The following is a 15,035-nucleotide window of genomic DNA, read 5'->3' as shown; positions in this document are numbered from 1 at the left end:
TATCAATTTACTTATTTATTTCTTATATATACATATAAAAATAAAATTTATATTTTAATATATTGTAAGTAAATAAGACGAAGATGAAGCCAGGAAACGAGCAAGCTGCCAGAGGGTGACGGCAATTCAAGCATCGGATATCTCGTTTCAGATTATTGCGTACCAAGAATCTATTTAACATCGTCAGTTTGCTCTAGTACATAGCTATATATATTTGAGTTGAGTAGTCGATAGAGCATGAAGCTGGTTTATATATATTACCATTGAAATGGCATTACAAAAAAAAAAAAGAATAGTATGTAACAGGGTTTGTCAGTTTGTGGGTATATCGTTGAATTGCACGTCGCATTTGTCTTTTTTTTTCAAATCATTTTACCAATCGAACCTGGAAAATCCACTATGTGCTGGATGCACATACATTCACATGCAGCTTTTGAGATAAAGATTCGATACTTTCTTGATAGATGACTCGGCTTAGTTTCCAGTTCAGCTCTTGGTGGATACCAACCGATTATTTTCTTTTTCTTTTTTTTTTTTTTTCTTTCATCTACTATGTCTTGTGGTGTTTTATTTTCAAATATATATATAGAATTTCGATTCAATAAATTTTTGGATTTAAAATGTTACCTTGAATGGAAACAAAAAAAAAAATTTCTAGCAGAGCATGGTTTCGATCCACGGACCTCTGGGTTATGGGCCCAGCACGCTTCCACTGCGCCACTCTGCTCTTGATGTTTGACTGGTCATTCGAAATAGGGGAAAAAAAAATTTAAGGGTTTGTAAATTTTTGCTGGTTAACAAAGCATGCTTGCTTATGGTTTATGGGGTTTAACACGATCGAGAAAAAAGTGAAATTGAAATGATTGTTTAGGGGATATAACTGTTAGACGTAAACTTGTTGTTGAGGGTTGGTTGTCTTGTGGTGTATTGACCACGGTGACTTGTTGTTGGGGTAGAAAATAAAAAAGTTATTTTTGCAAAACTTTATCACTTGTTTAAACAAGAGAAAATAAACTCAGAGACGACAGTTGACTAGTTTGGATTATCGTATCTATACTTGAAATGGTAGTGCACGCAAAGATTACAATCTGCAGACAAGTATACCAATCTAACTTACTGCGGAGATTTAAATGCCCGGGACTATATATACAAAGAAAAAATATATCTAAATTTTTTCATAATAACAGCTTAATTTTATTTATTTATTTATAACGTATTTTTTTATTTTTTTTATTTTAAACATTTGCTATTTATTTGATTGATAAACTAAAAATAATTTAATGAATTATTTTATTTATTTATTTATTTTTTTTTTTGTTTTATTTGAGGGATAAGAAAATAAACTTATCACTCAGTAATAAAAATAAAGTTTTATATATTTTATCTTGTTTTCAAGTGTGCTTGTATCATTGTACATCTTTCATCAATCTTCAAATTATATACATACATGTCCAGCTCCTCCCCTAATTTTTTTTTTTTTTTTTTTTTACAATCTCAAATAACTACTAAAAGCCCCTAGAAGTTTCGTTTATTCTCCCCTTTGTCTAACTCACTTTGATTCACTGCATGACACTTATTCGTCATCGAGAGGGTCACAACCCCACTTGAACTTTTTGTCAAGTGATTTTCAACAACGAACAACGTCACTCTTCTCACACTTACCTCTTTTTTTATTTGCCACAGTGTCTATTAACAAAAGACTATGAATTCTTTTCTTTTTTTAAATCTTCAAAAATTTCGAGAACAAGTTTTTTTCTATTTTAAATAGTTTTATTATTTTATTTAAAAAAATTAATAATAAATTTTTTAATATAAAACTATTCAATCCAAAAATACAACAATTTGTTATTGAAAAAAATGAATAGTCGTCATTATATTAATTTGAATATTAGAACCTTAGTAATTATTAATTTTCAATTACAAAAAAAATCTTAAATAATTGACAATAATTTAAATATTTTTATATACCATTATTGAGAACTAGATTGTTAAATAAATTTCAAGTTTGACTATCAATATAAAAACAAAAATAAACTAGGTTTTTTTTTTTTTTTGTTGAAAATTATTTATAAAAATTAAATTAATTTAATAAATTTGTAATTGAAATTATTCAAATCACAACTAATGTATATTATTGGCACTAGTGCAGACAATAAATAAATAATTGAATTATGAAAAGTTTTTTATAAATCATTAACTCAATGTATTGATTATATTATCTATTAAATATAATATTTAATAATATTTAATAATATTTAATATAATTAAAGTTTGTTGCAAAGTTTGACATGTATCTTTGGAAATATTTTATAATGATTCAGTATATCTTTCTTACATCTTGACAACTCCCAATTGAGACGTAAATATATACCATAGCCACAGAGAATATGTATATATAGTTTCAACTTGAAACTTATGATGCATCTCTAGGGAAAATTGAGTAGCAACTTTAAGAGTGTACAATAAATATGTATATAACACTATTTTTTTTTGATTATATTATTATACATTCAGAATAATTATAAAACAATAAAATGATTAAAATAATGATTATAATCATTAATGATTTAAATAAAGATTATAAATATTAATGATTTTTCAAAAATAAAATATTATTTTTACATTTAAAATCAATTTCGATAGGTGGTTTGTTTTGTTATCACTGTTCATTGTAAAATCAATCAAATTTCGAGTGCTTTTGATACACCCACTTGTCCCCACAATTCAACAACCCCCCTTGCTTTTTTTTTTTTTACTTTTTTTAAATTTCTATCACACAGTACAGAGGTCGCATGATTAATGGTTTTTATACGAGGGTGCCTGCATGAGCACGGAAACTATTGCTTCATTAGAAAGTCAAATGTTTTTTGTTGACCTCAATTTGTTTTCTTTTATGTTTTTTTATATTTTTACCTTCGTGTTTAAATAATAAAAAAAATTATGAAAAATAAAATTAAAAGCTAACACGGATTTTTAAATAATGAATATTATATTTCAATTTTTTTTTTTTTTTCTTCTTTTTAATTATTTTTCTATTCAATGACTAAGATCTTTTTTTTTTTTCTTTTTGTTTTGTCATGTGCATAGTTAATTTTTTTAATTACAAAAAAAATATTTAAAATGATAAAATTTGGAAAAAATAAATTAAAATGATGAAACATTTGTTTGTATAATAATTTTGTTGATAATTTTAGTCAAATGTAAATTGATGATTAATTAATGTTAATTGGACTTTGTTATTTTATTGAATTTAGTTTGAAACAAAAGCATCAAAATAATGAACAAATGTTTGAATTTTAACATTGTAATTCAAAAGCCAATTCTCTGTCTATGTTTCATTTGTTAAATTTAGGTCATTTCTAACTGCATTGCCAAAATCTCAGAGGAGTTTGTGTCTCTCTGTAATGAAGTGTCATGACTTGAATCATTAATTAGCATTCCAACAGTAAATTTAAACTTTGATTTATACATTTGTATATTTTTTTTCCTTCATAATAGACATCAATTCAATCACTTTTCATTTCAACTATTCCTTTTCCTCTGGAATGTTGCAAAATCAAAATAAAAAAAAGCTTTACATTGGCTATAACAGTTGGTAGTAAACATTTTTTTTTTCTTCTAATAATTTGTAACAAGAAAATTTTCATAGCTCAACAATTTACAATTTTTTACATGATTATTTTTTAAATTTTTATTTCTTTTAATTTACTTTTGTGTTCTACTTTTGATTATGTGATTGAGATTTTTTTATTCACTATATGAAAGTAAATAAAAAAAAAACAGATAGATAACTATAAAAGCTGAAAGTCCAAGAGAGAAAACTTTGTTTCATCGGTCGTCTGTGTGATGAAAACCTTCAGTAACTTGAAAAACTTTAAAAATAAAAAAAAAAAATAAAGCCAACTATATATATAGTAACAATTTTCCATCAACTTTTCTGTCCTTTAAATTTCAAATTGGGCGTGGAAGTTGTTAACCGTGGCATTCACAATTTAGACAACGAGAGAAAAATAAAATAAAGTCAAATACTCACCAACGACGATAACAAACTTTAACTTGATACTAAATAAATACAGCTTTTTTTTATTTTCTCGTAAAATAAAATTAAAAAAAAAAAAAAACATAAATAAACAATAAAAAAAAAGGTTATTTATAGATTACATGTTTTATTTTTTTTTCTAAAATTAAATGTAAGAAAAATAGAGTAAAACTAGTGGTTTAAAAATTTAAATTAACTATTTAAATTGTAACTATAATAATTTGAGTTAATAATAACAATATATATTTATGTTTTTGTTGGTGACAAACTCGTAAAGCTGTTAATTAAATTAAATTGTTGTGTTTATATATTAAAGCTGTTCCTTATAGTATAAAGTTGACATATCATCGACAGCAGTGTATATTAAAGCTCCTTTGTCATGTCCATTTTGTGAAAATAATTTTCAATTTAAACATGTCTTGGTATACATAAAATTTACCTTTCATAGTAACTGTAGTAGTGAGTTTCAAAAGATCATGTATTTAAGTTAATAGCAATGTAACTTGTTGAAAATTTACTTCATGGTCCACCTATATATTTCCTGACATTTCTAAGAATATCATGTTACTTTGGTGTCTCATTTAAACAAGATTCTTCGGATGCATTTGATTCAAGATTACCTGAAACTTGATAGCACTCTACTCAGTTGATATGTCTTGAAAAAAATAAATAAATACATCTACAACTTTTTGGTGAATTAAAATTGAAAACAAAAAAAGCTCAATAATTATTAAATCAATTATTAAATACTCTTATATATTTTTCTAACATAATTTACAATTCAGTAATATAAAAATTTGATCAAGATAATTTTTTGTCAAATAATTATTATAATTTAATTCATGATAAAATTTTTCTTTTAGATTTTTCTCTATTTTAAAAGTAAAAATAGGTCATTTGTTTTTTGATTGTTCAATTAATCGTCTATAGTGCCAAAATTAAGGGAGTTATTTTATGACAACCTTTTTCATTTTCACTCAAACCCTTGTCATTATTAATGATAAGAAATCAAGATTCAAGTGAAACGATTATGTCACGCATTGAGAAAACTTTGAGGGTTGTGTTGTTATATATTATTACAAGTCAACTTGATTCGTGCAACAATTTGTCCTCTACTTCTCTTCCATGTTTTGTTACCAACAATTTTTTTTTTTTTAATTTTTTTTCATTTCTTTATCAATTTTTGCAATCTTTGTATTTCACTTTTACTATATGTATATATTATTTTCGTTATTTTTACCCTCTTCTCTGTACTTTCTGTGAACAAACTAAAGCGCATCATTAAGACGCGAAAATTGCCTTTACGTGGGTTTGATAATAATCACGTTATAAAATTTTGCACGCAATATTTACTGATAAATTGTTGGTTGTAAATAAAACTTGTATAACTGTTTTTATTTTTTTTTTTTTTATATATATAATTTTAATATTTTTATAAAATAATAATGATAAAAGAAATAAAAAAATTTTTTATCGTTGAATTTTGAGAGGTAATTAACTTCGATGTCTTTTATTGTAATCATTTTTTATTTATGTTTTTTTGTTTAATGGCTTTCGTGATTTTGCAAAAATTAAATTGAGCCTTATTCTTATTTCTTGATAAAAAAAATAATAATAAAAACTAACATAATCAATATAAAAAGTTGGCTTTAAATTATATTTTTAACTATTCATAAAAAAAAAAAAAATTTCATAAGGTCGTTGGCAGTTTTTCTTTTTTTTATTCCTAAATATAAAAATTATTATTATTATTAACTAGTATTATATATATTTAATATACTCAGTTTATCATAATGCAGTTATACAGCAGTAATAAATTAAAAATTCACATAATTGCATTTCTCATAACAATAGAACAATGCTACTTTTGTAAATTTAGATATTTAGTATGAGATTATTTGAAACTAATTTTGCTCGTATATATTAAATGAATCAAAGATATCATTGTAATAATTTTACAATGATCTAGTTATTAATCCAGTCAAATAATAATGAAAAAATATTATTTATAAATAATTACATTGATGAATTAAAATTTATAATTATTTTACAAAATTTAATATTTTATTTTGGCACATTGTCAATAAAAAAACAACAAAAAAAAAATAATTGTAAAACCTTTTATTCACATTTAATTTAAAAGAATTAATAGATGAAAGTATTTTATTTTATTTTTTACTATTTTATTTTTATTGTAAAGAATTAAAGACGAGGGAAAAATTCTCGTTATGATCTTGATACTGCTGATACATTTGGACATCAAATTTTTGTTGTTTCAATTTTTTTTTTTCTTTTGATTTATAAAAAAAATAAATGTATGAATTTTTTTTTGTTCTTTTTTTATTGTTGTTAGGCTATATTTAATTTTTTTCAATTCGAATTTGGATATATTCAATAAGAATATAAATGGTATTTGTACAATCGTTGGGGGTTGATTGATAAGCCGATTGCGTGGTGGCTGCCAAAAGGTTTTCAAGTTATAGATCTTTGTCCGGTTGATCATTACTTGGCGAATTATATATACACACTTGGCTCGTGTTACTTGCAAATTGTTGGATGATATTATGAAAACGTGACCGACAAATTTTTTTTTTTTTTTTATCCTACAACAGTTGAATTTTCAAATCGAAATAATTTGTGATGTAAATTTTTGCAAATCACTTGGTGGTATCACTTGGTAGATTATAGATTTTTTTATTTTAAATTTTTTTCTATCATTAATTAGTTAACTGATAAAAATCAAATTTATGAATTTGGGGCTTGAGGTTATTACAGATAAATTATCGATAAATTCGGAAAAAAAAATCTAATATAACACCTGAGTTGTTTTAAAAAAAATTCATATGAGTAATTAACAAATTTTGTTCATTAAATTATTAATTTTTTTATTAATCAATTTACGGGTAAATGACGTCTTATAAAATTCCGGTCACAAGATTTAATCATATTTATTAATTAGCTCTTGTTATAATTTTGGAAATAAGCTCAAGTTATTTTTAAAATCTAAAAATAATTATTTAACACAATTATAAATTAATTATTGACAAAATATTGAATATCAAAATTAAATAACTATAATTTTTCCAATTTTCTTTAAGCTGGCAATTACAAAGTATTTATTTTTAATACTATAATTATCGCTAATTCATCTTTTTTTATTGATATTTATTTTCATTTTCGTTGGATGAAAAAACATGTCTAGCTTAAATTTAAAAATTCATCAGACAATTTATGATAAATTATATAATTTTAATGTAAATACTTTGTTATGTATTTTTCTCTCACCAAGGTTTATATTTTTTTATATTTAAATTATTATTTTTTTTTTTTTAACTTGAAAAACTTTTTCTATTCCATCGATCAACTGGTAGACTTTTATAAACCACCCTTTTACCACTGGTACACATATTTATCCTCCTCAACCAGCTCACTTGTCCTTGACGATCACCGTGAGTTCCTTCAAAAATAATGGAGGGTAAAATATATAATCATCATCATTATCCCTCGCAACATAATTTACCAGAATATTATACGAATCATTAACCGTCATTTGTTTAAATAGCTTCAATGATAAATTTATAATAAACGTTATCACTCATCCAATTAATGAAAAACCACCTTCAGTCATTTTTTTTTTTCATAGCAAAACAACTTCTTCATTATTTTTTTTTTTAATTATATTTTTATGACAATAATATGCAGATTTTATTTGAACTATTTGATGACATTTTTATAAATAAAAATTACAATTTAAATTTATTTTATCTACTTTGTTTTTTTTATTTTTTTTCTTCGCTGCTTTTATCCGCTATTTTTTACGGTTTATATATTTTTTTTTATTTGATAGTTTATGGGTATTTACTCACTAGAATATGTCGACGTGAAAAAAAAATCTAGTCAATTCTTTTTTGCGTTGAATCGTTATTCATATATCAAGTTTTTGTTATTTCAGTAAATTTAAAAAAGTAAAATAGCTTTTAGTAGAATTTTAAAATATTTATAATATATTTGTTTTTATGAAAGATTTTCTTTGAAATAAAATATATATATTCTTTGTTATTGTGGTTTTTTAAAAACTTCGTTTTAGTTTTATGGTATTATTTTTTTTTGTTTTTATATGGTTTTTTTAAATATATGAGAGGGTATTATTTGGTTTATTTTGTTATATACGATGTGATGCGAGTCATTTTCATCCACAAAATTAAAGAAATTGAAGTTAATTGTCTGTCTCTAGAATATTTCTTTGTTACGAATTTATCTATTTCACAACATTGAACTCGTTTATCATGTCTGACACGATTAAACTCGTATAAAACTTTTGTTGGTGTTTTTATATACATTTTTTTTCTTTGTTATAAAAATTTTCTAATGAAAACTTCATTGTGTATTTAATGATATATATTTTTTTATCATGTTATTTAATTTACTAATATTAGTTTCTTGTTAATTTCATTTTATTATAAATAAATTTTCAAATAATAAAAACTATTTGAAAATATATTTCACAATCAACGACTCAATCAAAATAAAAAAAATTGTTGAAATATTTTTTTTAAATAAATTAAAAAGAAACAATTTTTCAATCTATTTACATTATTATTTTATTTTTATTTTTAAATTCATTTAGATAACAATAATATAGGTAAAAAAAGTTGATAATAATTTTTTATATTTATGCTGAAAATAATCTTAAAAAAAAAATATTAATTCTTCTATTTTTATGTTCAATAAAAAATTTAAAATAATCTGATTTTACGTGACGTCATATTTATAGTTGATAATTCGTGAATATTGATTTTTTTTTTGTCTGAAAATATCGATTTAATTAACTGGATTATAATAGAAATAAAAAATATTTTACATCAAAATGAAATGGCGAGTTAATGTTAGTTTTTTTGAGATGAAAAAAAAATGTATATTTGAATAGTTACAGTGTTTTACAATATGAGCATACTTCAGTGATAATTTTCCAACCAAAAAATGTAATAAATGTTGAAAATGAAATCATAAAATATTTAACAAATTAATTTTATAATTTATGAAAATTTGAGTTAACATACTTGTCATTTTACTGAATAATGAGGTGATATAAATAATATCATAAAATTTTTAACGATCCTTCATATATTTACCAATATTTCATTTTCGCTTGTAACATCTATGACCATTTAGGGTTGCTTTACAGCTGAGATTAATTTTTCAAGTAAAAATTACCATAATATAAAATTATGCATGAAAAATTTTCTGGTCAGGTCTCTGCGCCAGCGTGTCGTGACATTATTGGCATCGGCATCTCGCAAACTCTTCCTCATCTCGCATAAATCTTTGAAAAAAAAAAGTCTTAAAAGAAAAAAAACAAAAAAAAATATATTCAAAAGAAAAAAGCTACTAAGATTGCAGTGTGAGACAAAATGATGAGAGTGCAGAGAAAAACCGATAAAATGAAAATGAATAAAACAAAATTAAAATTTAGGAATTTCGCCTGAGAAGAAAAGATATCAAAAAGTTTTCTTGGTGAGCCCGCATATGACAATTTTTTGTGCCGAAAAAAAAAATTTTCCATCGAATATGCGAAAGAAAGCATAGGCAATATAATTTAAGATAAAAAAAATAAAAATCTAGAGATGTGTTTAAAGTACCTGACAGCCCGAGAAATTCAAGTTTATATAGCCTTTCAAAAATCGACAGATTTTTCTTTCATTTTTCGTGAAAAATGAGCGATAAACTGGCCAAACTGTATCCAAGCCACAAATCGTTTTTTTCTTTGTTTTATTTTTTACTTTAAATCATGAAAATATATACCTATAGCTTCACAGTGTATCAACTAGTTTGTCAAACTTTTGAATATTTATAGCTTACAAATCTGATGGGTAAATTCACCGTAGTTTATAATATCGATTCTCAAGGCATCCAGAAAATTGGAATCACTTCAATTACATCAGTCCCGTTTCGAAACCAATATATACATCAACTATAATATAAAAAAAAAAATATATATACCCATAAAATTATTGAACTTGTTAAATTTTCAACAAGCCGAAAAACTTTTAGGGAATTTAAAAAAAAAAAAAGAAAAACCGAGTTATAATTTTTATTTTTTGATGGATATTTTTTTGTATTTTTTTCATGAATAATTGTCATTGAAACAATATATATCTATATGAATAAATTGTCAGCTAGTGTAGAAAATAAAAAAATAGAATTATATAAATCCCAAGGGTTTCATTCGCCTCTTTCACAAGAGCATTAGATCTTAAAGTTTCACTGCAATTTCAGGATATGTGGGTTGACAAGCACCTGAACGTCTTGAGGGAGTTCTTTCAAAATATCCTCATCTTCTTCTTCTTCTTCCTTTGCAATTCTTACATCAATGCATTCACTACAATACCTGTGACTTTTGTACAACTTACCTTGTCAAACTTGTAAAGCCACAGTTTGCCCTACAGCATCGTAAAGCGCAAGTCACTAACTTGTTCAAGTGTTTTTTTTTTCCCTCTTTCACACTGTTTTTTTTTTTCTTTTTTTTATTATTTTTTTTTCTACATAACGACGATGCATTGCCAACGATTATTGTTTTGTTTTTTGTCTGCAAAGTAGTGAGCACCCACTCATGCAATTTTTTTTTTTTCCTTTTATTTTTTTGGAACTGTGTGAGGTTCTGTTGTTGTTTTTTTTGAAGCTTTATATGTATGCCTACTTGTGGCTTTTTTTATTTTTGTAACAGATAGTATAAATTTTTGCATTAATTTTTAAAATTTATCTGACCACGTTGTTCTGGTTCTTGGTCATATCATTAGTGAATAAGCTTAGTAAAAGACTTAAGTTATAACGATACTAATCTTCTAGCACAATTACCCTAATTTTCTTTTGTTTCTATAAATTCAATGAATTTCAATTATCTCATTCTCATTTTGTATTCAATAAATTATTCATATTTTCATGTATGAATATTGAAATTTTAATTAGTTTTACATTTGATCTTGTGGCATTGTTTATTTTTTTTCTTTTTTTCTTTGAGAGAAATGTTAATTGATAAAATGTAATATTATTCTCAAGGTGTTAATTTATAATTTTAATGGTAATTTGATTATTATGGTTATGCAGAATTTATTATTAGACTGACACAAGATCAATTGGATAAATTTGAAATATTTTTTGACTATCTTTTTATTCGAGGTCACACATAAAATTTCAATGATTCTTCAAAGGTTTATTTTTTATTTTATTTTAGCTTTTTTTTATGTCTTTTGGATACTTGTCAATTCTCATTTCATTTGACCATTTTTAGTGGATATCTCTTTGAGCCCTTTTCTCTTTTGATATATTTTTATGGTTTGTTTTTGTTTAAAAATAAAAAAAGAAATACGTTTGAAAATATTGTTGGAAATCAAAACACGTTTGAAATATATGGAAAAAATTTATTCTCTAGATTTAGATAGACTTTTTTTTTTTATAGAAAAGTAAAAAATATTTTTCTCAAATTTAACTGTGCTTTGTCGTTTTGACACGTATGCAATTTGGATTTTTCAGAGCTACTGTATACATTTTTATTTTTTGTAGCCTTTTTCTTGACACATTGTGCATTGGTGTCAAGATGTCAATTCAAGAATGATGCTTTTTATATTTTACAAAATTGCCGAATAAAATTGAATGAAAGAAAAATATTTTAATAAAATATTTCCGGTACATCTATAATAAATTTTATATTTTAAAAACTAGTGTCAATTTGTGAAAAAGAAATTTTTAAATGAATATTTCCGGCACATTAATTATTACTTGATTTTTCAAATACTAAAAATGTCAATTACAATTTAATAATTAAATTATTTTTTCATAAATTATTTTTATCTGCAGTAAATTCATCGAAGTAAATTTATTCAATTTTACAATCACTCAATCATTAATTAACCGTAACACAAAAGTTATTTAAAAAAAAAAAAATAATAATAATATTAATGATAGATTTACATCTATCCATTTTCATTAAAATTTTCACTTCATTACAATTTTTATGCCACTCTATTGTTATAAAAATAAAATGAAAAAAATTTTCAATAATTATATAATATACTCATTGTTGATTTGACATAAAATTAATGCTGATAAGAGATCATTTGACATTTTCAAATGTTCAACACAGCTGGAGGCAATTGCAGCGATAAGCGATAAAAATTTACCAACATTTCCTAATTAATTTTTTTTGTTTGCTTTTTTTTAAACATTTTTTAACAAAATTTTTGATTCGGTTTTATTTCTTTAAAATGTATAGAAAAATAAGAACGTTTGCAAATTTTTGTAGGTATTATATTGAGTTATCTGTGTCAAAAAAAAGATGAGTAGTTATCGTAACCTTATCGAGTATTTTTTTCGTGCTTTTTCTCTCTTACCTAGTCTGTTTTTTGAATTTCTTAATTTTTTTTCATCTTATTTTTATTCTTCTCCACTGAAAAAGCATGCTAAAGCCAATTTGAATCTCGAAACTCGCATGGGGATACGATTGGAATAGTGTGTCTTGTAGATTCCAAAGTTGAATTGAGACAGTCGAGATTGCTTTATAGCTGAATGAAGAATAAAGAAATGGTCGTGTCGTCAATATCCACGGGACGTAAAAACTTTTCTTGCCATTTTGAGGTTGCAGATTTCTTCGAATCTTTTATTTTTTTTATTTAAAAAATGAAGTCTGAAAATCCAACAAAATAATGTGATGGAAAAAATTTGAATAACAAAAATGAATGAATAAATAATTTTCTTAAACAAAGAAAATAAAAAATATTATTTCAAGAGCAACTTGGGTCAATGTGTTTGTGAAAAGATTGATAGGCAAAAACGTTGGCCAGTTTAATTTACTTATCCGGTTTTAAAGTTAACGTCAAGATGCTTTCTTTTCGTGATTGAAAAGTCAAGTTTTTTTTTTCTTTTTCTCTTTTATTTCAAGACAATATCTCTACACATTATCTAAATTGGCTATTATACTTTATTTCACTAACATATTATAAAAACAAAAGCCCGTTAAATTTACTTGCTGATTTACGAAAGAAAAAAATTAAATAATATTAATTAATTTATCATGCTTTGTAAAAGCTGTGTACAATTTTTTTTCTATATCGTTATTCATCTTTCATGATTTATCAGATTATTGTAAAAAAAGTTTTGGAAAATTCAGGGAACAGAGAAAAAAAAATCAAGCAAATGAAAATATCGATTTCCCTACATCATCGAGTCTTCCTGACAATTTTCGACTAAGAAAGATAAGATTGATCTGACATCTGCTCTGATTTTAGAATTTCGTATATCTTTTCTCAGTATTTTTCTCCCTGAAAAATCAAACTTTTTTCTTCAAATTTTTTTTTTTTTTATATTATTTATATTCATCTTGATAAAAAGAGTATCCCCATTGATGAGCCAAGACGTTTCATCAATTGGCTAAAATATCAAATGAAATTCAAGCTAGCTGACAATTTTTTTATTTATTCATTTTCGTTTTTTTCTCAACGATAACTTGCTTAATCTTCTTTCAACTGTCTTTAAAAAATTAAACTTGTATTTAATCTTAAAGTATTGGTTTTTTTATTTTAATTTTTCATAGTCAATTAATATCTCAAGTAAAAAAATATATTCCTTGTTTTATAATTATCGTTAATTAAATCAATTGAATCTTGAAATTCATGCACGATTAAATTCATCTTTGCTCTTTTCTATCATTTTATTTTTTTGTTTTTTTATCGCTCAATTGAAGGACACAAATTCTCTCAGTATCTGATCGTACTTTTCAAACAGTTTGATTACGCTTCATTGAATTGAATCCTTTGATATAAAATTTACAGAACATAAAAGTAGGACAAAATACGGTTGTGCTCAATCAGTGGATAAAAAGAAAAACTATATATATTTTCTACTTTTTTTTTTTCCCATTGATTATGTACTACAAGTTTATTGAATTTTCTTCAAAGTGATTCAAGTTGAATGTTATGTATCGTGAAGATGATAACTCACTCGTAAAATAAAAAAAAATTTGTCGCAAGTCAAAAATATTTTATGTTTATTCAGACAACACATGCAAATATCAACAAAAATTATTCTGTTTATTTTCATTATTTACGTAAACTAGATTTTTTTTATGCTAAAAAAATTTTTCATTTATTATTTTTTCAAATAATTCTGTTTATTTATTTATATGATTTTTTTTTTATACATAATAACTTATTAGCATTCATCAAAAGAAAAAAAAAAAAAAAATACTTCAAGTTCGACTTTAAGGATATAAAGCTAGGAAAAAAAGCTACTAGTTTTTTTTTTTTTTCAACTTTATAATTTTTCTTCTTCACTCGACTATTTCAAGATGAAATAAAAGTTTTAAAATTTACGATATAGATTTATATATATATTTATATAAAAAAAAAAATAAAAAAATTCAATTCGATACAATCTCAATGGACTTTTCCATTACTATAATTTTTTTATTTTTTTACTTCTATATCCATGAGAGTACTTTAATGAGATTTTCATTTTTTTTTATTTTTCACATGGCTGCTTTTTAGTTGAAATCATTCGACAAGTAATTACGAAATGCTTCTCGTTTAGCCCCGAGTATACATAAGACAGTTTCATCTGTATATCTAGCAACACAGGTAAATCAAGGTAAATGCATATTTCAAAGTTCAAATCATCTTCATAACCGTATGATATTGAATCACATAAATTTAAAAATACTAATTAGATATTAAAATAAATTCAATGACATTATAAATTACTCTATAAATAATTTTAAAAAAGAAAAATTTATTTCTGCAATATTAAAATTTAATTGATATCCTCAAATTAAATTATATAAAAAACTTCTTGATGGTCGTGAAGTATGAAGGGCTCTCAAATTATAAATAAATTTATTCAAAAAAAAAAAAAAAATGATATTGAAATACTATATTGAACTTTGAATTAATAAAAATACGTTAATTAAATTAGCTATAAATATCCAACAATTTTTCATAATTATAAT

At 23.8% G+C, this 15,035-nt stretch overlaps 1 protein-coding gene and 1 non-coding gene across 6 annotated transcripts in view; one reads left to right on the top strand and one right to left on the bottom strand.

Moving 5' to 3' along the window:
- The window catches only part of LOC122857839, a 124,553-nt gene that overhangs the window by 25,191 nt on the left and 84,327 nt on the right, over window positions 1-15,035 (top strand). The gene's annotated exons all lie outside the window — the stretch shown is intronic.
- Trnam-cau lies at window positions 656-727 on the bottom strand. The gene has a single exon. It is a non-coding gene; the product is annotated as a tRNA-Met (tRNA).

This window comes from Aphidius gifuensis, linkage group LG5 (genome assembly GCF_014905175.1).
Source record: "Aphidius gifuensis isolate YNYX2018 linkage group LG5, ASM1490517v1, whole genome shotgun sequence".
Lineage (NCBI taxonomy): Eukaryota > Metazoa > Arthropoda > Insecta > Hymenoptera > Braconidae > Aphidius > Aphidius gifuensis.
The sequence above is the reverse complement of the archived record's forward strand: the minus strand, read 5'-3'. Positions and strand labels throughout refer to the sequence as shown.